A 24,472-nucleotide genomic window follows, 5' to 3' on the forward strand; every position below is an offset into this window, starting at 1 on the left:
ACTCTTATTGTAGTACACCATACAATACTTCTTCAGTGAGTCTTTGGTCATGTGCGCTCGCGCTTTCCTTCCCATGTAAACGTCTTTGAAAAGGCCCTCTCAGCATTCACAGCCCCTTGGGCTGAGAACCGTCAGCTTAGGGACACAGTTGGGATGATTCTTTCTTTGATGCCACATAAAGCACGAAATTATAAATATTTGCGTTTTAGTTCCTTGGCATAAGAAAACAGTGCACCAGAATGGACTAAAAAGTCAATAGCATCCCTCATTAACTCTGAAGATTGTAAAGATGCTTTCAGCATACCATCTAACAAGTGGCAAGGATCTCCTACAGGGAATCACTTCAGCTCGGGTATCAATTTTAACAGGTCATCACAGAAATTTTTTATATACGTAGCTGAATCACTGCAAATACAAACAATATCACTCCAATCTTTGTTGAACTTGGAAAGAACCTTTTTTGCAGAGTATAACAAGTGACACTGCGTTCCATGTTTTCCAAAAGTCTAGTGTCACGTTTTCACCACTATCCCAGATGCTTGGTGATATATCTACTTGTCACTATACCTTGCATTTAATGTTTAAAGCCTGAGGTGTTGGCAATTCACCTACTATCAATACTGACCCACTAGAAACTATGGTCTGATGTATTAAGGGTTTTTACCCATACTCTGTGGGTAAATGTGATGACACATTTTAGGAACGATTTTTATGAAACTAGCCATTTTACCTATCAGTGAAAGAATCAAATGCAACCAAAATATCAAATATGAGTTTGATATATCCTGATTCTCTACAGTTTATAAAATAATTAAACTAGACCTAAAACATGAAACCAAACCCTGCATCTTTAGACCAAAGGCCATAAAACTGAAAAAAGTAAAAGAAAGAAGAAACAATATTTTAGTGGCATCCCTAAAGAACAAAACTCAAGCAGAATAATGTTATCCAGTCTTTCTTACTGCTAGCTTGTATAACAAAGTTACATTTTATTGACCCCTTCAGTAAGAACAAAATGACTCTCACTTTCTTTTTCCTTTCTTTGAATGGCATTTAGTTTGTGGTTGTGCAGGTGTTTTTTCAGTGTTTATATGTTTTCACCGGTGAGGGCTATTTTTCTTTCAGTGGGGTTTTATCAGTTATTATAGGTTTAAACCTAAAACCCCACAGCCTACATACACTCTACCACACCACAGCTCCTCTACCAAACCCCTAATGCCACCAACTTACCAGCTGGCCACGTAGACATAGGAGACAGCACACAGGGAACCAACCACTGGAAGTGCAATAGAGAACCACCCCATAGCGAATGAAAAAAACAGTGGGAAGCGTGGAACACCTGGGCTTAAGTACTGCCCTTCACCACTATGCCATAGGCAGGGTGGAACATCTTGGCTTAAACACTACCCTTCACCCCGACACCCAGCTGATCCTCTCCCTCACTAACGACCCCGCCACCGCCAGAGCCAACCTGCACGAGGGGATGACAGACGTAGCCAAATGGATGTCGAACAGCCGCCTGAAACTGAACTCGGACAAGACGGAAGTCCTCATCCTGGGATCCTCACCCTCCGCCTGGGACGACTCCTGGTGGCCCCCTACCCTGGGCAGCGCACCCAAACCAACTGACCACGCACGCAACCTGGGCTTCATCCTGGACTCCACCCTCTCCATGACCAGACAAGTCAACGCCGTCTCCTCGTCGTGCTTCAACATCCTGCGAATGCTGCGCAAGATCTTCCGATGGATCCCCACCGAGACCAGGAAGACGGTCACCCAGGCCCTCGTCACCAGCCGTCTGGACTACGGTAACTCCCTCTACGCCGGAACTACCGCCAAACTCCAGAAGAGACTCCAGCGGATCCAGAACACCTCAGCACGACTCATCCTGGACATCCCCCGCCGCAGCCACATCTCCGGACACCTGAGAGACCTGCACTGGCTCCCGGTCAACAAGAGAATCACCTTCCGGCTCCTCACCCACGCACACAAAGCCCTACACAACCAAGGACCAGGATACCTCAACAGCCGCCTCAACTTCTACGTTCCCACGCGCCAGCTTCGATCGACCAGCCACGCCCTCGCCGCCGTCCCCCGCATCCGAAGAGCCACCACAGGAGGAAGGTCCTTCTCCTACCTGGCCGCCAAGACTTGGAACTCCCTTCCGACCCACCTCCGCCTGACCCAGGACCACCTCGCCTTCAGGAAGCAGCTCAAGACCTGGCTGTTCGAGCAGTAGCGGACCCCCCCCATAGTAAGGGTGGAACAAAACTTCATACACAAACACCCTTAATGAACACAAAAACACGCATGCAGAATATATCTGACACTGGTCTCCAGTAACGCTCAAAATAAACTCTGGATCTCATACTTCTGACACACTCAACTTAATCTAGGCATAGCCAGTGCTCTCAAACTCCTATACTAAGCAAATCTAATATTAATAAGAAAAATCATATCCACTGCCACTACCCCAACCATAACACTGAGAATAGTCAATCATCTGCTATAGAGAACCCTAAAAATATAGATAGGGCTAAAAATCCTCAATGTCAATATAAACACACTTTGCACACAAAAGCCAATCTTTTCACCTACCACACAGTTATAAGCGAAACTAAAGCACAACGTCCAAGAGGTTTTAAATTTTTGTTTTGTTTCCTTTACCCCCGTACCCAATAAAGTCGAAGTATGAAAGTCTGTTACATTAACTGTGGCTGGTATAGTTAAAGTCTAGAGGGTTGCTAAGGTTCCAAAGGTTCCCAGTGTGCACTCCCACACTAACCTTGCAGTTGAGTGAGTCCTACTCCAAACAAGAGCAGCAGCGATTCTAGATAAAAATCCATTGACATTACACACAGAAGCACAGCCCTCACCGGATCTCCATAGCTCTGCTGTGACCGCATGCCACCACTGTGATCTTGATGGCTTCTACGCTTCAGATGAGTGTTACTCAGAGTCGAAGCAACAGATGATTTCTGAGTGAAACATGCATCTGGAACCACCACCAACTGACAAGATAGCAGCAAGTACACCAGGAGCGCCCCGGGTGGCTCTAGACACGTACTTGCTGCACAGTGTCAGGGCTCCTCATCACTCCACGAGCTCCTGATGTCTGGGATCGCGCTAGCTGTTAAGAAGACCTCGTGGACAAGCAAAAACAGTTGAGGTGAGGAGAGCCTTCTAATTCATATATTTTTAAAATGAACGTGGCGCAACAGTGGATCACGGAAACTGATTAAAATTACCGCCGAAGTTTGTAACAATTAAAACATCACCTGAGTGGGTGTCAATGTCCCATTCCTTGAATTCTTGACAGTGCGGGGTCCTGTGGTGGAAGACCGAGCATTATCACCCCGAAAAATCATATCTGGTCTAACCAGCACCTTCTAGTTCAATGCCAAAATGCAGCTGGCTATAAAACGCTTGTTTCCGTTAAAATTCTTTCTGGAAAGTATCTAGCTTGTGTACAAATGCGCTGAAACTCGTAGCTGCATTTAAGACTAGAAGGTGTAACCAACTGCTGCCATGTTTTGACTTCTTGAAATAGCTTGAGATAGCTCACCTTTGGTCATTCTAATTCACAGCAAACTGACTCTATACAAAGGCATTATGGCGTAAATAGTTCAAGCACACCCTGGTGGGGCTGACCGGTCTTGAGATCACTTGTGGGTCTCAGGGTGGCAGGACTATCAATTACACCATGCTATCACCATAAAATGTAGTTGAATGAAATCCAGTAGTCCATTTTAGCTTAAGATGGAAGTTTATTAGGTAGTTGTCATGAAGATCCCCACAAGGAGCAGCCTTCCTGCTGCTCAGCCCACTCTCCAACTGACTGACTGACTTACCCAACATTCCACAGCATCACCACACACAAACATTCCATAACCCCAGTCACTCTGGCTGAGCAGCAGATATAACAATGTGCCGTCCCGCCATGCTGTTTAGGCACCATGTTGACTTAGAGTTATAAAGTGCTTGTAAGACCTGCCTTTTGTTAAGGGCATTACAGGTATCCAGCTTCTCAAAGGCACTCGGCAGATCAATTCTAGAGTATTCAGATTTGACAAACGCAAACCAGGAGATTTGAAGGCCATTATCACAGGAGAGGCAATCCAATATGATGTCTCTAGCTAGGGCCGCCTCCTCTTTGCGCCCGATTGGCAGCCATAGTAGTGTAGGATGGGCTCTGATACGGTCCCCTAGATAGTATACGCCCAACTCCTCATGACAAATGTAGGAAAACATCCTTAACCACGCATCAATTACAATGCGGTAAGTTACATCGCAGTTTTGACTACGCAAGTCGTTATATAAACTTGCACTGGAGGGGGCTCTAGACTAAGGAATAGTGTAAATTACTATTCCAACACCTTCCCTACTGTACGTAGACTGGAGTTGGAATAGTAATTCACACTGTCCCTAAGTCCAGCACCCTCCAAGTCAATGTAACCACTTGCGTTGTCAGGACTGCAATGTAACATACCGCGTTGTAATAGAACGCAATGTATCGTCATGCATCCCAAATGTAAGGGGGAGTAAATATCGATGCACTGTTTGACCACAATTTTTAAAACTTTGCTCAGTGTGTGAGAACTCCCGCAATTTCTCTGTTCAAGAAATTAGGAGGCTCCCTCACTCCATTCACTAGCTATAATTCAGGGCAGTAGTACGCTTGACTACTTTCAGAGAGTACCAGTTGCCAGAGCAAGAAAAGAAGGTGAATACTGTCTTAATGAGCACTGTTTACTTTCATCATTCAGTGAGACTGTGACATAACGCTTTACTTTTTGTAACATAAATTATCTCAACAGTGCAATGTGCACTCTTCTGATTAAATAAAAAAGGATTAAAAAACGGACACCTGTTTAAACAAGCTGTAATATTTTTTATTATTGCAAATTTATGGAAAAGTATGCACTTCTGTAACCATGTCGCCTCAACTTTGTGCTTTGCTTGAATTATAGTTCCTTGCAAATGATCATTAAACAAAATGTATTAACAATAGGAATGCTTTAAGACAATAGCTTAGTTCAAATTCAGTTTATGGTCTATATCAATTAGTGCAAAACTGCTATTATTTTTTAAAAAGCTTACTTATCTCTCCCTTTCATTTATCAAACCTTTTCTCTTATACATTATTTAGATTGCCAGTGGTGTTCTGTGTTTTGTAACACTATATTCTCTTAAGACAAACATATAATTGTTTATGTGACACAGAGAAAGTAGTAATATTCCAGTCATATCATGTCAGCACTAAAATATAGGTGGGATCTATAATAGGCTTTTTTGTGTTATGTAATATTAGTGGTGAAATTATCATGAAACTTCAGCAATAGTAATTGCCTTCTAGCCAGGCTTAAGATCATGTGACATCACTTTCTGGGAAGATTGAGGACCACAGGTTCTATAATGTCACTTCCTATGATGTTATTAACGTCAAAGGGTGTGTTTTGTCACTTCCGCTATATCTTCCATTTCAGTCTATCATGTTCCATCGAGCTTTGGAGTGATACATTTCTTTTGCTGACAATATTCTGTTGTAAACCCCAGGCCACATCTATGTGGTTTTGTTAAAACTTCATCTGGGAAAAGTTATATAAGGGTATGATAGGGGCATATGGGTGGGACGTGCATTTCCCTGTGACAGTTTTTCTCCAACTCATTTGGTGCTAGGGGTTTTTAACCCACTCAGGTACCCTTTACCTTCCTTTCAGCGACTTGCATATCTGTGAGTCCTATTTCTACAGTTTGCCATCCCTGTATTCATCCGGCAGTACAGTGAAGTTGTGTGAACAGTGAGGATGCCTCGAAGTCTGGGGCCCCCAAGTCCCTTTCTTTTTTTTAGAGCAACTCTATACATATTTTTCTGCCGATCAGCTATCAAAACTGCACATCCAGCTCGCTGAAGGATATCTTGGGGGATTTAAATTGGTAATAGACTAAAGGGGTACAATGGCATGGAAGTATGGCCCTCTTCGCCAAGTTGTGTGAACAGTGAGGATGCCTCGAAGTCTGGGGCCCCCAAGTCCATTTCTTTTTTTTTAGAGCAACTCTATACATATTTTTCTGCCGATCAGCTATCAAAACTGCACATCCAGCTCGCTGAAGGATATCTTGGGGGATTTAAATTGGTAATAGACTAAAGGGGTACAATGGCATGGAAGTATGGCCCTCTTCGCCAATGCTTCCTAGCCCACCACCAAAAGAGGGTTAACTTTTCCAAGAACCCATGACACTCCTAAAGGCTTATAGAGTTTTACTGTGGTTGCCTTCTCTCAACGTGTGCGCTGTTATCTTATGCGCAGACCCAAAGTTTACTTTTTCAGGAATCCAAATATCACACACAAAAATGAAAATGGAACCAATGTCACATGTTGCCACTTCAGCCAGCCTTGGTCATCAATCAAAACCAGGTCAGTAATCCCATTTTGATCATAAACTCCTGTTTGCATGAATAAAGGGAATACAATGAGGGTGTATATCAACATATTTGTTTAGCCTCATCACTGCGGTGCGAATTCCGCCGCAGTGCTGAGCATTCCAATCGCGGGCGTGGTCATGGCGGCTCCCGGCCGTCATCAGCACACACCCACCGTGACTCATGACAGCCAGGAGCCGTCATCAGCCTCGATGAGGTTAAATGTGGGAGATTATTGCTATGCTCATTTATTGCATGAGGGCCAAAGTTCTAGATAGCCATCAATGTTCTTTAATCTATGTTTTTGATTCACATATTACCTACAGATTAAGAAAGTCTGTTTAGGGGTTGGGCCAACAGTCTGTTAATTAGGGGAAAACTTACTAATATTTGACACAGTGCACTGTAGCAAGGCAACCTCCTGCTCTGACTACGTTAGCACCCATAGGGTATGAATGCGCTATATGTACCAAGAGATACCACATTACTGCTCTCTCTCTGCGCTGGTGCACTAATGACTGCCGAGCGCCAATGCAGGCACCATTGCACCATGATTCAAGGATTCCAGCGTTGCATGCAGGAATGTTTTTGCCCAGTGTGGCATAGTAAATCTCACTTAAGGGCTTGTGTTGTTGTTGTGTAACCATGCGTGATGCAAGGGCAAAGCAAGCACTTAGCAAATCTGGGACACTGGAATGTGATATTCCAGTCAATAGCTGGACCATCAGCTGTTATCAAGGTATAAAGTCTTATGTGGACTACATAATGCTTGTTTGTTCTCTCAGCCCCTATTCCCATGCTTTCACTGACTTTGTAATATCTAAGATGAGGAATACTTATGGATGAATTAAGTGAGAACTCTAAAATTCATATCAAGTTCTTAAAGCATTTTAAACACATATATCTATAAATGTTTTTTTTGGTAAGACTTCCACATGTTATGGAAAACATAGTGTAATCTGTTCCATAACTGGTGGTAGATGCCTGCATCCTTTGGATGGTGTGCCAACAATCAACAGTATCGATGGGACAGAATATCAAAAATAAAATATTGACAGCTAAGTCTAGAATTTCTATAGCTAACTCCACATACATGTACCTGCGGTGTACATATATCTTCAAGGTACATAGATGTGGAATTAGAAATAGTAAATATTTTCTTCCTAATATGCACTTACCTTTCCATGTTTTGTCCCTCGACATTCTGTCCTCAATATTAGCATGCCACAATATTGTTAGTGTCAAAATTCAGTCGAACAACCCCTAGATCAAATCAGTGTATTCCAGAATTGCTGTCACAGCCATAAGAAAGTGGCAGATTTGGGATGTGGAAACAATGTATCTTAATCATTAAAAAGCTATCTTTCCAAGAAATACCTATCATGGACAACCCACTGGAGAAAAACATAATTCACAGAGAAATACTTCTAAAGAGAATAAGAGTTGGTGTGTAGCTACATGAGTGTCTACATGGGTTGATGATTTATTGCCTCAGTGCCTGTATGGGTGTTTGACTGTCTTTGGAGGTGGGTGGGGGGGTATGGCTCCCTTCATGGATGTGTTAGTGGGTGATTCAATGGGTGTATGGGTTCATGAGTATATCTGCGAGGTGCTGAATGGGAGTGAGTGTGTGTATGGCTGTGTTGGTGAGTGAATGGATGTCTCAGTGATATATGTGTAAGTAACTACATATGCGAAAGGCAGTTTACGTGAGTGTTGGAGTATATAAGTGACTGGATGTGAGAGTGAGTGATGGTGAGAGTGGCTGTATGGATGAAGGTGTGCTTGTGTCAGTGATTGTAGAAGAGAGAAAGTATGTGTTACTATCTGTGTGAATAACTGAGGTGGTATGTGTCTAACTGTATAGGTGAGTAAATGGCCGTGTGATTGATTCTTTGCAGTGTGTGTGTCTGTATCGGTGTATGAGTGCATATATCAATGGCTGTATTCATGAGTGACTGCAATGTATGAGTCACTGTATGGGTTAGTGAATGGATGTGTGTGTAGACCTATGAATCAGTGAGCGGGTATGTACTTCCTGGTATTGGTGTGTCTATGGTTTCGACAATGGTAGTCTGTATTTTAGAGTGGTTGTATCAAAAGTTATATCAGGGTGTGAGGAGGTGCATCAGATATTACGTGTATGATGTCATCAGTGATGTCATTTGAGATGTCATCAGTGATTTCATTGACCATGTCTTGAGTGATGTAATATGTGACATCATCAGAAGTGTACTGCGGGGGGGGTGAGTTATAGTTAGCTCAGCTAACTGTAACAGCCAAATTTCTCTGGTTTTCTAAGAGTGAAATGTCAGCCTAACTATAACGTCCCTAAAACCTGTGTTTTTTTTCTAGGCTTGGGCGGTAACTTCCGTTCCGCTCACGGAATTGTCGGAATTCAGTTAATTTCGCGTTCCGCGGAGAATGCAAAATTGCCCAAAATTTGGCGTTCCGCAACTTCGTGAAATTTTTTGGTTGTTCCCGTTCTCAAATGCAGTTTCGCGAGATATTTCCCCCCAAGTATGCAAACAGCGATTACGAACAGGAAAAAAGCATTACGAACAAACAATGTTGCGGGAATGTCTGCCTGTTCACAGAGATTTTTTATAGTTTCGCTGAGATTTGCGTAACGCAATTACGCAAATTCTGCCCACCCCTATTTTTTTCAATGAATTTCGACTTTTAGTTAATGTCAATATCTAACTATAACGTCCCTGAAACCTCTGTTTTTTTCAGTTACTTTCTAAGGTTTTTTAAATGCTAATACCTAACTATAATGTCCCTGAAACCTGTGGTTTTTACAGTCAATTTCCATGTTTTTTTAAATGCTAATTTCCCACTATGCCTACCTAGGTAGAACATATACAGAAAGAGGATGAAAGGTACAGGAAGAAGCAAGAGAAGTGCAGACAGAGGGAAGAGAGGTACAGAAAGAGGACGAAAGGTGCTGAAAGAAGCAAGAAAAATGCAGAAAGAGGCAACAGATGTCCAGAAAGAGGAAGAAAGGTGCAAAAAGAAGCAAGCAAAGTGCAGAAATAAGTAATAGAGGTACAGAAAGAGGCCTACTTAACTGTACCTTTCCACAGGCGCATAGAAAGTAGCCTAATCACTAATCTTTCCCCCAAGATGTCTTAAACCTCACTTTGCTCTTGAAGGTTCACTATTCATCAACTATTCAGAATGTTAGGCCTACCAAATATAAAACAGCAATCCTAACCATATCACATTTGTAAGTCTGACCAAGTTTGTGCAGGTATGCATGATTGCGTCTCTGCTTTTACCTGGTGACATGCTACATAACAATAAACATACAAATACTTGATTGTCTGTGTTTCTAACAGCATACTCTGTAAATGTGTGTACAAGAAGGTATATATATTTCTTTCTGCTCATAACACAGGGGACATGCATATCCAATAGTACATTTGAAGTGCTCTATAACACCTATATACGTAAGAAATGTCTGCCTGTGCAACCGACAGAGCAGAACTAAGATGATTTGACCACCTATAAGAGAAGCCTCCTGCTTTTTGATCTACCATCTTCAGATCCATAACACATATGAGACTACATGTACAAGTAGACATACCTCGGTCACGAGAGCATGCAGACCTGTAAACTTTACAACTTGCACTTCCCATTTCAATATAGAAACAGGTAAGAGAAGTACAGAAAGAAGCTAGAGAATTGCAAAACAAACCAAGAGAGGTGCAGAAAGAGTAATACATGTGCCGAAAGAGGCAAATGAAGTGCAGAAAGAGGCAAGAGAAGTATAGAAAGTCACAAGAAAAGTACAGAAAGAGACAAGAGAGGAGCAGAAAGAGGAAACAGAACTACAGAAACAGGCAAGAGAGTTGCACAAATAGGCAAAAGAGGTGCAGAAAGAGAGAACAGAGGTGCAGAAAGTGGTGAGAGGTGCAGAAATAGGCAAGAGAGGTAGAGAAAGAATGAACAGGGGTGATGAAAGAGGCACACAAAGTACTGAAAGAAGTAAAAGGTGCAGAAAGAGTGAACAGGGATGCAGAAAGAGGCAAGAGAAGTGCAGAAAGAGGTAACAGAGGTACACAAAGAGGAAAGAGAAGTGCTGAAAAAAGCAACAGATGTGCAGAAAGAGGCAAGAGAAGTACAGAAAGAACCAACAGAGGTACAGAAAAATGCAAGCTGAGTGCAGAAAGAGGCAAGAGAACTGCAGGAAGAGGGAACGGGGTGCTGAAAGAGGTGTGAGAGGTGCAGAAAGAGGGAACATGGGTGCTGAAAGAGATAGGAGGGGTGAAGAAAGAAGCAGGAGAGGAGTAGAAAGAAGAAAGATAAGTGGATAAAGAAGCAACAGAGGTGCAGAAAGAGGCAGGAGAGGTACAGAAAGAGACAAGAGAGGTGCAGAAAGAGGGAAGAGGGGTACAGAAAATGGTAAGAGGGGTGCTGACAGAAGCAAACAGAGGTGCAGAAAGAAGCAAGAAAAGTGATGAAAGAGACAAGAGGGTTGCAGAAACAGGCAAAAGAAGTTCAGTAAAGTGCAAGAGAAGTGTTGAAAGAAGCAACAGAGGTGCAGAAAGAGGCAATAGAAAAGGAAGAGAACTACAGCAAAAAGCAAATGAGATGCAGAAAGAGGCAAGACAGCTGCAGAAAGAGGCAGGAGAGGTGCAGAAAGACTCAAGTGAGATACAGAAGGAGGCAAGAGGGGTGTAGAAAGAGGGAAGGGACATGCAGAAAGTGGGAAGAGGGGTACAGAAAGAAGCAAGAGGGATGCAGAAAAAAGCAACAGCGGTACAGAAAGAGGCAAGAAAACTACAGAAAGAGGCAAGAGAATTGCAGAAAAAGAAAGGAGAGGTACAGAAAGAGGGAACAGGGATGCAGAAAGAAGCAACAATGGTGCAGAAAGAGGCAAGAGAAGTGCAGAAATAGGCACAGGAGATACAATAACAGGCAGTGAAAGTGCATTAAGGGGGAACGGGCACAAAAAGAAGCAAGAGAGGTACAGAAAGACAGAAGAGGGGTGCAGAAAAAGGGAAGAGGGGTGTTGAAAGAAGCAAGTGAGGTGCAGAAAGCAGCAAAGGAGGTGCAGAAAGAGGCAAGAGAACAGCAGAAAGAGGGAACATGGGTGCAGAAAGAGGTAAGAGAGGTGCAGCAAGAGGGAAGAGGATGCAGAAAGAGATTAGAGGGGTGTAGGAAGAGGTAAGAGAAGTACAGAAATAACCAACAGAGGTGCAGAAAGAGACAAGAGGGTACAGGAAGAGGCAAGAGGGTGCAGAAAGAGTGAAGAGGGGTGCAGAAAGTGGCAAGAGGGGTACAGAAAGCAGCAAAAAGAGGTGCTGAAAGAAGCAAGAGAAGTGATGAAAGAGACAAAAGGGTTGCAGAAACAGGCAAAAGAAGTTCAGTAAACAGCAAGAGAAGTGCTGAAAGAAGCAACAGAGGTGCAGAAAGAGGCAAGAGAAATAATGAAGCAAACGAGAGATGCAGAAAGAAACAAGAAATGTGCAGAAAAAAGGAATAGAAGTGCAGAAAGAGTCAAGTGAGGTGCAGAAAGAGGCAAGAGGGGTGCAGAAAGAGAGAAGAGGGGTGCAGAAAGAAAGAAGAGATGTGCAGAAAGAGGGAAGAGGGTTAAGAAAGAAGCAACAGGGGTACTGAAAGAAGCAAGAGGGGAACAGAAAGTAGCAACAGAGATGCAGAAAGAGGCTGGAGAACTACAGAAAGGGGCAAGAGAGGTGCAGAAATGGACAGGAGAGATACAGAAAGAGGTAACAGGGGAGCAGAAAGAAGCGACAGAGGTACAGAAAGAGGCAAGAGAAGTGCATAAAGAGGCAAGAGAAGTGCAGAAAGAGGCATGGGAGGTGCTGTAACAGGCAGGAGAGGTGCAGAAAGAGCGGACCATCACTAGTGGTGGGGACTTAATCCCCCAATGCATAGTGCACCAGGAGGTGCGTTTTCAGAGTTGTGCAGGGAGAGGGCAGGGCCTCTGGTGAGTTGCTGTTTAAAAAAAAATTCAAACATGGAGAAGGGGTCTGTGTGGCCCCCTTCTCATGAGCCTTTTGGCCCCCAAGGGACCGCATCCCCCGGGGCCTGAGCCATTTTTTTATTGAATAGGAGGGCCCCCCTCCTGAGGCCGATTATGGCCCTGGGGATGCCATTCCCCGGGGCTAGCTCTTTACTTTTTTTATTTTGAAGGGGAGGTAGCTCTGGGGCCCCCCTCCACATCCACAAGCAAGTTTCAGCCCCGGGGACCCCATCCCCTGGGCCCCCAAAAAATATTTCCCTGGTCATCTCTTGGCCTCAGGGACCCCATCCTCAGGTCCTGACCAGCTTTTCTTTCTTTTTTAAATTTGGAGGGGCCAATTATGGCCCAGAGGAGCCTACCCCAGGGCCGGCCTTCATTAAAAAAAAAGTATAAATTAAAAATGGAGGGGAATGACTATATAATGTTGTTTTTATTTTCAGTGAATATATATATATATATATATTTTTAATCAGTTATTATGACATGAAAAGTCGTTTGTCTTTCCCGTTTACAAAAATTTGCACCTTTTCTATGTCTATGCTTACTGTCATGTGACTTACGTCAGGAGGTGTGGCCCGTAGGATGGGTCAGGGAAATTGAACATTTAAAAGTAACAGGCTGACTGATCAACCGGTGTGTGAACAAGAGTACACGGTACTCGAAACGCGTCATTTGAAAGGTGTGTAATAAAATCTAACATCTTGCCTGAAGTCGTGGCGCCCGTCTCCTTCTTTCGCCATACTGTCGGTGTGGAGGTTTGAGGATTTTGCTGCATATATATATATATATATTATAGCGGCCTCCTGGTCGCGGTAATGCGCCTGTCGCAACAGCGGATCCCTGATGGTATCCAGTGGGTGCTGTCGTTTGGGAGCGAAGGTGGGGAGACTGAAATCAACAGGGGATTCCAGTTCCGTTGCTCCGGTTTGCAGCCAACAAAGCAAGGCAGGTGCGGGGAAGAAGACTCCCGTTTATTAAGGCTCACCGCGCTGGCGTGGGGGTCGCGCCCACAGTGGTAATACTAGGGAAGGACTACATCACCCAGCATGCCTCGCATGAGGCCACACCTACCTGAGCAGGGGATGAATACGAAGTGCTTCCCAGTGAGCGCCCTCAGCCAGCATTTGCCTATCTACGCCACTGACGAAAGGTACTTCACCTGAAACGCGTCTGGCGTTTGTTACACGGACATTGAGAACTCTGAAACTGTGCCTGCTGGCGGGCTGTATTCCATTTAAGCGGGCTTTGAAAACTGACCTTTGTGAGGCGTCATTACCAAACAGGGACCCTGGTATGGTTGGATTTATAGCGGCCTCCTGGTCGCGGTAATGCGCCTGTCGCAACAGCGGATCCCTGATGGTATCCAGTGGGTGCTGTCGTTTGGGAGCGAAGGTGGGGAGACTGAAATCAACAGGGGATTCCAGCTCCGTTGCTCCGGTTTGCAGCCAACAAAGCAAGGCAGGTACGGGGAAGAAGACTCCTGTTTATTAAGGCTCACCGCGCTGGCGTGGGGGTCGCGCCCACAGTGGTAATACTAGGGAAGGACTACATCACCCAGCATGCCTCGCATGAGGCCACACCTACCTGAGCAGGGGATGAATACGAAGTGCTTCCCAGTGAGCGCCCTCAGCCAGCATTTGCCTATCTATGCCACTGAAGAAAGGTACTTCACCTGAAACGCGTCTGGCGTTTGTTACACGGACATTGAGAACTCTGAAACTGCGCCTGCTGGCGGGCTGTATTCCATTAAAGCGGGCTTTGAAAACTGACCTTTGTGAGGCGTCATTACCAAACAGGGACCCTGGTATGGTTGGATATATATATATATATATATATATATATTCACTGAAAAAAACATAGGTTTTATAGAAGTTATAGTTAGGAATTAGCATTTAAAAAACCTTAGAAATTCACTGACAAAACCATAGGTTTCATGGACGTTATAGTTAGCTGGACATTTAACTCATATAAAACCAGAGAAATTCGCCAGTTTTAGTTAGTTGAGCTATAACTCGCGTGCCCTCAATGCACTGATGATGACGTCACATATTACATCACTTATGACATGGTCAGTGACATCACTGATGACATCATCCAGTAAATGTGATGCCTTAGTGTGTGTATGGGTGTGTTGGTGAGTCAAGGAATGTCTCTGTGGTAAAAGTAACTACATAAGTTTTAAGGCAGTATATGTCAGTGTTGGAGTATATAAATGAGTATACATGAGAGTAAGCTATTTGAAGAGTGGGTGTATAAATCACTGTCTGCTTGTATCAGTGATTGTATAAGAAAATAAGTATGCCTTTTCTATCTGCATAAATAAGTGATGTGGTGTGTGTATAAATAACTCAGTTGGTGTATACAACTGTATACATGAGTACATTAGTATGTAATTCATTCTGTGCACGACTGACTAGGTGTGTGACTCTATGGATGAGTGGTAGAGTATGACTGTATGTATAGGTGTATCAGTACATAATATAGTACTGTATTGATGAGTAACTGTATGTGTAAGACACTGGATGTGTGTATAGACCTAGGAAATACTAGGTGCTATGTAGATTCTGGAATTCTTGTGTGTATGGTTTCAAAAATAGTAGTCTGTATTTAGAGTGCTTGTATAATAGTTTATATTGGGGGTTCAGTATGTGCATCAGATTATCACGTGGATGATGTCATCCGTGATGTCATTTGAGATGTCATCAGTGATGTCATCAGTGATGTGACTGACCATGTCATGAGTGATGTAATATGTGACGTCATCAGCAGTGCATTGCGGGGGCACGAGTTATAGTTCAACTAACTACAACTGGTTTATATGAGTCAAATGTCCAACTAACTATAATATCCCTGAAACCTATGGTTTTTTCAGTGCATTTCTAAGGTTTTTTTAAATGCTAATTCCTTACTATAACATCTGTAAAACTTGTGGTTTTTTCAGTGAATTTCAAAGGTTTTTTAAATGTTAATTTCATATTTTAATATTTATAAAACCTATATTTTTTCTAACTGTTTATTAATATTTTGCAGCTCTATCATCCTTTTTTTAAATTTAAAAATTATGTAATATTTTATATCTTCCCGCAAAAATATGTATATTATTTATGTATTTATTTTTGAGGAAACTACAGTCCCGTACCGGTAGTCTACCAAGCTCGATCAGCATGCAAATCCTATCCACCGCATTTAAATGATGCGCATTTCGTATCCGATGGGTTTGTGACGCCGACTCCCGCGTGACAACATGTACGTATGAGTTTGCGCCAGCTGCTACTGTGGGATGCGACCGGTACGCACAACCAAGCGGCGTGTTACATCATGTACGTATGGGGTGGCAGCCGTTGCGCGTTCCAAATGCGACTAATGCACGCTGCCATGCCCTGTGTTACATCATAGACGTACGATATCACGACACATATGCCATTCCCTCATTTTTTATTTCCCAAAACTATACCTAAATAACCTTAAAGTGTATATGATAGCAAGCGATAATTAAAAATATTTCAAACAGTTATATATTTCTAACTGTAATAAACTTATATTATAGCAAATATATTTTCTCAAAATCACATTGGGGCATATGCATCAAAATTCGGTATTCCATGTCCTTATTAGCGAAAAATAAGGAATCGCTAATAAGGACATGCAAACCGCGATGCATCAAGAGAATCGGTAATAATTACCGAATCGCTAAAAATCGTTATTCCACAGCGAAACTACGATTGCGAGACACCATTAGCAAATACCGAATTAGCAAATACCGAATCGGTAAATGCGATTTCAGTATTTGCGAACTCGCAAAAAGACGCGACGCATCGGAAGCAGGCTGATGACATCACAACCAGGAAGTTGGACAGCCCATGCTCCATTCAGTGCCCGAGGAGCTCAGAGGAGGAGGCAGAGCAGAGGAGTTGAGGAGCTACACAGAACCAGCAGCAACCAGGACCTGCCAAGCATTTGATCATGGAGAAGGAGGCACTCCAGCAGGGAAAGGACACACCCAGGAAGAGAAAGCGCAAGTTCTCTGATAAGGAACTTGAAATACTAATTGAGGGTGTCAGCAGCAAACATGAGAGGCTATTTGGGAAGCTGTCCCAGAAGGTGCCTGAGGCAGAAAAAAGAAAGATGTGGCTGCGCATCAAGGACAGGGTAAATGCTGTCGGAGTCACCCACCGCAGAATTGACGATTTGAAGAAACGTTGGTATGACCTCCGTAAAAGGCCAAAGGAGAAGATTGCTGAAAGGGTCAAGGATGCAGCAGGCACAGGTGGGGGGTCAGCCAATATGACACCAAACACAGCCCTGGAGGACCTTGTGGAGTCAACAATTGAACCTGAAGCTGTTGTGGGGGTCACCCAACTGGACACCTCTGGTGCTGCGGAAGGAGGACAAGGTAAGATGCATGGCAGCGTAGATATGCAGCGTGTTGTCAATCCCTGCCCACTCCCCCATGCCAGACACAGTGCACATGTAGCCGAGCCTAAAGCACATACCCTCACCATAGTGTTGCATCATGGGAGTTGTAGTCATAACATGAATGAGTGCATGTCTGACCTCAGAGGTGAATGATATGAAAACAGCAGCAAAGGGCCAAATGTCAGACCAAATATGTACTTTATATAGACAAAAGAATGCAATACCCACATATAATGACAAAATAATAACAATGCACTGTTTCACACACAGATGCATCCCCCATGGAATCTGATGACAGCGGCCGCCTCGTCATCTCTGAGACCCCAGTGGTGACCGATGCCGAGTACCCACAGGGCAAGAAGCCATGTCCTCCCCTTCACCACCACCGTGAACAACACCTCCACCACCGCCATCACTGCGGACAAGAACACCACCTCCACCACCACCAGTGCGGACAAGAACACCACCTCCACCACCACCAGTGCGGACAAGAACACCACCTCCACCACCACCATCAGTGCGGACAAGAACACCACCTCCACCACCACCAGTGCGGACAAGAACACCACCTCCACCACCACCATCAGTGCGGACAAGAACACCACCTCCACCACCACCAGTGCGGACAACTCTGCAGAGCTGCAGGGCAGATGTCCCCTCCCTGCACGAGATGGAGACGGAGCAGAGTACAGCAGCCCCAAATGTCCCACGGCAGGCTGTCGTCACTCCAACCACCCTAACAGCAGCACATCAGTGTGTCAGACAGAGGGCCGTGCCCCTGGGTAGGGCTGCAGCGAGACCAGTGGATCCGGCAGATGTGTACGGAGCCGTTGAGACCCGGATGCTGCGTGTCCAGCGCCTGCAGGGGAGACACATGGGTGCAATTAATCTTACCATGACAAAACTGTCCAACAGAATTGGCACCATGACTGACGCTGTGCGTGAGCTCACCACAGCCATAGCTGAGGGCACAAAATGACATTAAGCTATGCCTGCAGGAACTGACACGTGCTGTTGTTACAGGCCAACAAAGTGAGCGCCGGAGGCACAGGCAGAACATGCTCCATACAAATTCTACTATTAGGGCCATCACTAAGCTGTGCAACAGCACAGCTGTGCTCTCCCGTAGGTCCGTGTCCCTGCAGGTGGACTTAGGGCATTATTGTGGGGATGCCCTCGAGAGAGTGACCACTGCAGTGGAGCATCTGCAGTCTGGTACTGTCAGTGTCAGCAGTGTGGGAGTGGATGAGGGGAGTGAGGCAGCCTCAAGTGTGAGCAGCGTCTCCTTGCCGGAGACCAGCGGGAGGAGGTGCAGTGAGCGCATCGCAACAGCCACTGACACTCATCGTGGAGATGTGGAGGAGTCACGGGACAGGAGACTGGGGGTACGTGGCAAACGCAAGTAGCCATGTGGCAGCTCCCTATCCATGGTGACGTAACCATGGGCCAACTATTGTGCCACATGCAGCACCCGTGTTGAAAACGGCCAATTTAAGTTTTGCATTTATTTCAGCTGCATCATGTTTGTGTTACATTTCTCTGCACCAGTCAGGTGTTCATGTCCATTAAACCCTTGCAAACCAGATCATGTTGTCAAGGCTCTTTCTTACCTGTCTCAGAAATGATGCCGTGTGATATATGTCCGCCTCCGTTGCCCTTCTGCTGTGTTGGGCACATGTGCCAGTTGGTGTTGGGGGGGTTGCTGTGCACGTAGTTCATCCTCTCCGTCCACCTCTATGGGTATCCCCCTACGGGTGGCGATGTTGTGCAGGATGGCACAGACAGCTATGATCTGGCAGGAGGTCACTGGGTCGTACTGCAAGGCACCTCCTGTCTTGTGCAGTATTCGGAAGCGACTCTTTAGGATGCCGAATGTACGCTCCACCACATTCCTTGTGCTGATGTGTGCTCTGTTGTAGCGCTGCTCTTGAGGTGTTGCTGGGTTGAGGTAGGGAGTGAGTAGATACTCACGCAAGGCGTAAGTGCTGTCACCTGCAGGATGGGGTGAGAATGGTCAGCAGCATGAATGCAATGATACATGTGGGGATGGAGTAAACGATGATGCATCAATATGTTCCTAGTAGGTGTCCCTCTCCAAAATCACTGTTGATCATGCGCCTGTGGATGCCACTGTGACGGAAGATGTATGCGTCGTGTGTGCTCCCTGGGAATTGGGCTACGAGGTCTGTTATGATGTGCTTAGCATTGCACACGACCTGCACATTGATGGAATGATATGACTTCCGGGTGCGGAAGATGTATTCGATGGCCGAGGGAGGACAGATGGGGACATGCGTGCAGTCAACACACCCTATCACATGGGGGAATTGTGCCACCTGCTAGAACTCCCGTTTGGTGCGGGTCAGACGCTGAGGGGTTGTGGGGAAGGTGATGTGGCGATGTATGAATGTCAGCATGGCCTCTAGAAACCGGTGGAAGAAGCGTGATAGTACGTTTTGCGACACGCCTCCGGCCTCTGCTATTACCCCCTGGAAGCTTCCAGACGCCAGCAGGTGCAGGCTGCATAGGACCTGGACATGGGCTGGTATGGCGTTGGTCCTACGGGTCTGGTGCTGCAGTATTGGTTCCAGATCTGCTATTAGGCGCATGATCATGGCACGGTTGAGTCTGTACTTATCGTACACCTGTTCCTCTGTCTGCCCCAGCAATGTGATGCGCACCCTGAAGACCCTGTCCTGGATCATCCTCCTGCGCTGAGCCTGGGCGTTGATACTCCTCCTCCTAGCAAGCACGTAGGGGGCAGCCATTTTGGTAGGCTTACAGGGTTTCCAGGGGCATTTTTAAAGGGTTACTGATTGTTAGCACCTGGAAAAAAAAAATATATTTTTTCTTCATTCCTTCAAATAACTTTACCTCCAGTTTGAGATTCCCCTTATTTTGCTCATGCTAAATTGCAATTTTGGGCATTTTCCGTATTTGCGATTTTTCATGCATTCCATTGCGATTCTTTATTAGCGATTCGTTATTTCGGAGGTCAGCTTTGGTGTTCGTTATTTCCGATTGTCTGAATTGCGATTCGGTAATTTACTGAGGGGATTTTTTAGCGATTCTTTATTTTTTACCGATTTGACGTTGATGCATTGCATTTTCTGGTTTTGCGTTCGGTATCGGCCTGTTTTACCGATTCGCTATTTTACCGGGAGGTATTTTGCTTGATGCATCTGCCAGATTGTGATTTTGTGCTGTCTGCTTGGACGTGTAGAAGAGTTCTTCAAGTGAAGTTGTGTAGTCTACTTCCTTATGTGTTTGGCCGCAAGGTTTATACAACGGTAAGCACAGAGGCCTAGATCTACAAATCCTTCATAGGAATGCATTAGAAATAATTTGGCATAACGGGCGTTAGTAACGCAGTAGGCACTTCCATATAGACACCACTTGAACGCGGCACTATAACAAGTAACATGTACAAGGTACACTGCACTCGTAAAACTGTAGTGTTAGCTTTATTTGTGAAACGAGAGAGGGCCATATTATCAAGCCTTGGCGACAAAATTATCGCCACTTTATCGGCAGCAAACTGCCGCTAAAGTGGCCATAATAGGTTTGATAATATGCTCTATTGAATTCCAATCGAAGCTCATGATGTGATGTGAAGGACATCTAACATGAGCTTTGATTGGAATTCCATAGAGCATATTATCAAACCCATTATAGCCACTTTAGCGACACTTTCCTGCCGATAAAGTGGCGATAATTTGGCGCCCAGGCTTAATATTATGGCCCACAGTGCTTAGTGTACAGCAGCTTCTCTATAAAATCTATAATTACCTCCAAGAAGTGACAACAGATACGTTACAACAGTCTGACAAACAGATCCGCAACCATATTACGCCACTTTGGAGTCACTTTTAACATGGGTAAAGTGATGTAAGGAGCTAGTAAATATATGTCTAACTTTTCAAGAAAAAATCTCAACTCCAGACTCTGCGGCACAGTTTTAATGTTGTTTTCTCTCTCTTTCTCTCTCTCACTCTCTGTGACATCATTTCTCTTTCGCTCTTAAACTTAGACACTGCTGTCTGCTTGGACGTGTAGAAGAATTGTTTAAGTGAAGTTGTGAAGTCTATTTCCTTATGTGTTTGGCCGCAAGGTTTATACAACAGTAAGCACAGAGGCATAGATCTACAATCCTTCATAGGAATGCATCAGAAATAATTCGGCATAACGGGCGTTAGTAACGCAGTAGGCACTTCCATATAGACACCACTTGAACGTGACACTAAAACAAGTAAAATGTACCAGGTACACTGCACTCGTAAAACTGTAGTGTTAGCTTTATTTGTGAAACGAGAGAGGGCCATATTATCAAGCCTGGGCGACAAAATTATCGCCACTTTATCGACAGCAAGCTGCAGCTAAAGTGGCCATAATAGGTTTGATAATATGCTCTATTGAATTCCAATCGAAGCTCATATTAGATGTGAAGGACATCTAATATGAGCTTCGATTGGAATTCCATAGAGCATATTATCAAACCCATTATTGCCATAGCGACACTTTCCTGCCCATAAAGTGGCGATAATTTTATCGCCCAGGCTTGATATTATGGCCTAGAGTGCGTAGGGTACTGCAGCTTCTCTGTAAAATCTATAATTACCTCCGAGCAGTGACAACAGATATGTTACAACAGTCTGACAAACAGATCCACAACCTTATCACGCCACTTTTGAGTCATTTTTAACATGGGTAAAGTGATGCAAGGAGCTAGTAAATCTACATCTCACTTTTCAAGAAAAAATCTCAACTCCAGACTCTGCGACACAGTTTTAATGTTGTTTTCTCTCTCTCTCACTCTCTGTGACATAATTTCTCTTTCTCTCTTAAACTTAGACACTGCTGTCTTCGACGTGTAGACATGTAGAAGAATTGTTCAAAATAAGTTGTGACACCAACTGCCTGAAATGTTTACCCGCAAGGTTTAGACAACGGTAAGCACAGAGGCCTAGATCTACAAAGCCTTCATAGGAATGCATTAGAAATAAGACGCCATAGCGGGCGTCAGTAACACAGTAGGCACTTCCTTATAGACACCACTTGAACGTGGCACTATAACAGAACTGGAATGTACGAGTCACACTGCACACGTAAAACCGTAGAGTTACCAAAACTTGTAGAGGCATAGTATCAAGAACGGGATAACATTATCGCCGTTTCAGCGGCAGGAAACTGCCACTAAAGTGGCGATAATGGGCTTGATAATATGCCCTTGTGAATTCCCATAGTAGCCCAGGTTAACACCGGAACCTGGGCTGCTATGGGAATTCACAACACCATATTATCAAGCCCATTATTGCCGCTTTAGCTGCAGTTTCCTGCCGCTGAAACGGCGATAATTTTATCGCCGTTCTTGATAATATCTAGATCTTCCTTATAGTGCGCTGACAGTATTGTCTCCTATAAAAATAAAAAAGAGTGTGATCACTATACTACATGTGAATGTTAAAAGAACAAACAAACAAAGGCTTCATTCATTACAGTACAAAATATATACAACTGAGCTTTCTCTGTACAACAAGAGTCTATTTACAAGCAGTTAACCTAGATGGATTGACATTTCCTCATCTTTATTTAGCCCCCACGGGTGTACTGTATCATATTTGATAATCATTTTAGACTCCAACTGTCTTAGGTCCCTCATTCTGTTCCCCCCTCTCTCCGATTTAGGAATCCTATCAACGGCACAAAATTGCAAGACATTGATGTTCTTATTATGCATTTCTTTAAAATGTCTTGCAATCGGATATTGTTTATCCTCGTTAATGATTGCCCTGGTGTGTTCCAGAACTCGTTTCTTCACTTGATGAATGGTAATCCCTATGTATACTAGGGGACAAGGACAGCACAGTGCATAAACGCAGTAGTAAGATTTACATGAACGATGTTTTTGAATAACAAATGGCTTGTGTTTTTTTGACAAAGTAAACTCCTTCTGGTTAATACTGATCTTACAAGCCTTACACGATTTACATGTAAAAAAGCCTTTTATAGCTCCCTGATTCTCAACTTCTTTTGAGATACTACTGCATAAAATGTCCTTTAATGCTGTACATTTCCTGAAAGTTATTTTCGGTTGGTTTCCCACTGATTTTTTTAAAAATTGTATCAATATTCAACACGTTCCAGTATTTTTCAAACATTTTCTGACTTGCCATGATTGATTTGAGTATGCAGTAATGAATCTGATAGATTCGTCATCTTCTACCTTAGGGATTTTCTGATTTAAAAGATCTTCCCTCAAAACTGTTTTAACCTTAAAGCAAGCTTGCTTTACAATTTTATTTTCCAAAATTTATTTTTCATGATTAACATCTCTTGTTCAAATTCTGCTTCAGTACTGCAATTCCTCTTTGCACGTAAAAGTTCACCATAAAGTATGCTGTAAATCAAATTCTTGGGGTGACAGCTTTCAGCGTGCAAAAGACTGTTCCCTGCTGTTAACTTGCGAAACAGCCTGCTCTCTAATTTGTCCCTTTGCACCTTCACCACCACATCCAAGAATTCAATTATTTCTTTTTCTATGGTGCTTGTGAAGGTTAGATTGCATTCATTCTCATTCAATGTGGCGACAAATCGTATGGCATCTTCTTTTGCACCCTTCCAAACGCAAAAGACGTCATCCATGTCTTTTGCGTTTGGAAGGGTGCAAAAGAAGATGCCATACGATTACACGTGTCCAGAGTCTGAGCACTTAATAAACAACTCGAGGACTCTACCCACGAGTGCTGTCGTTCTTTGCTGGGTGGACATAGCCTATGAACTTTGCAGCTGTATATATATATATATATATATATATATATATATATATATATATATATATATATATATACATATATATATATATATATATATATATATATATATTTACTACAAAGAACCAACACTTCGAAGCGCACCCGGAATTCAATCCTAGTAGCAGCTCAGGGGCTTCCCTTCCCGCGGGTAAATTAGCTCTGCCTTACGCGTTTCTGAGCTGTGATGCTTCTTGTTCACAGCCATACATGGGAGGCACAGGAAATCAAACAAGGCATCTTTCCAGCACGTCTTTTATTTCACCGTCACTCGGCACTTGGTAACAATGTTGCATGCTGTTACTTATAGTCTTTAGTAGTCTTCCTATAGTAGGCTTTGATGCCCCCTTTGCAGTTTTACACCATAGTGGGTCCTGCGCATTCCCATGCGATAAATAGTTTGTATTTAAAACAGCCCTCCAGTGGGCCCCGGGGCGAAGGTCTTCCGACCAGGTGCTTCCAATAAGCACCACTGTGCTGCGTTGCAGAGAGGTGGTCCAGGCTGTGCCCCTTTTTACACCTCTCAGCAATGCAGCTCTATGGCGCTTACTGGAGGTACCTAGTGGGTTAGTTGGACCCTAGGGACCCTCAGAATTCAAGGGGACTTAATTTCCCAACTTAAAACGGCCACAGGGCGTGTTTACACATTGGTGAAGGGAGGGGACGGGGCCTGAGGTGACGTGTGCAAACACGCCCTGTGGCACATTTTATGCTGGGGAAATAATTCCTCTCCAATCCTTTAGGGCCCATGGTGGCAACTAGCTCACAGGTGCTTCCAGTAAGTGCCACTGCGTTGCCTTGCAGAGAGGTGGTCCAGGCCGTGCCCCTTTT

The sequence above is a fragment of the Lissotriton helveticus genome, chromosome 2_1 (genome assembly GCF_964261635.1).
Source record: "Lissotriton helveticus chromosome 2_1, aLisHel1.1, whole genome shotgun sequence".
Lineage (NCBI taxonomy): Eukaryota > Metazoa > Chordata > Amphibia > Caudata > Salamandridae > Lissotriton > Lissotriton helveticus.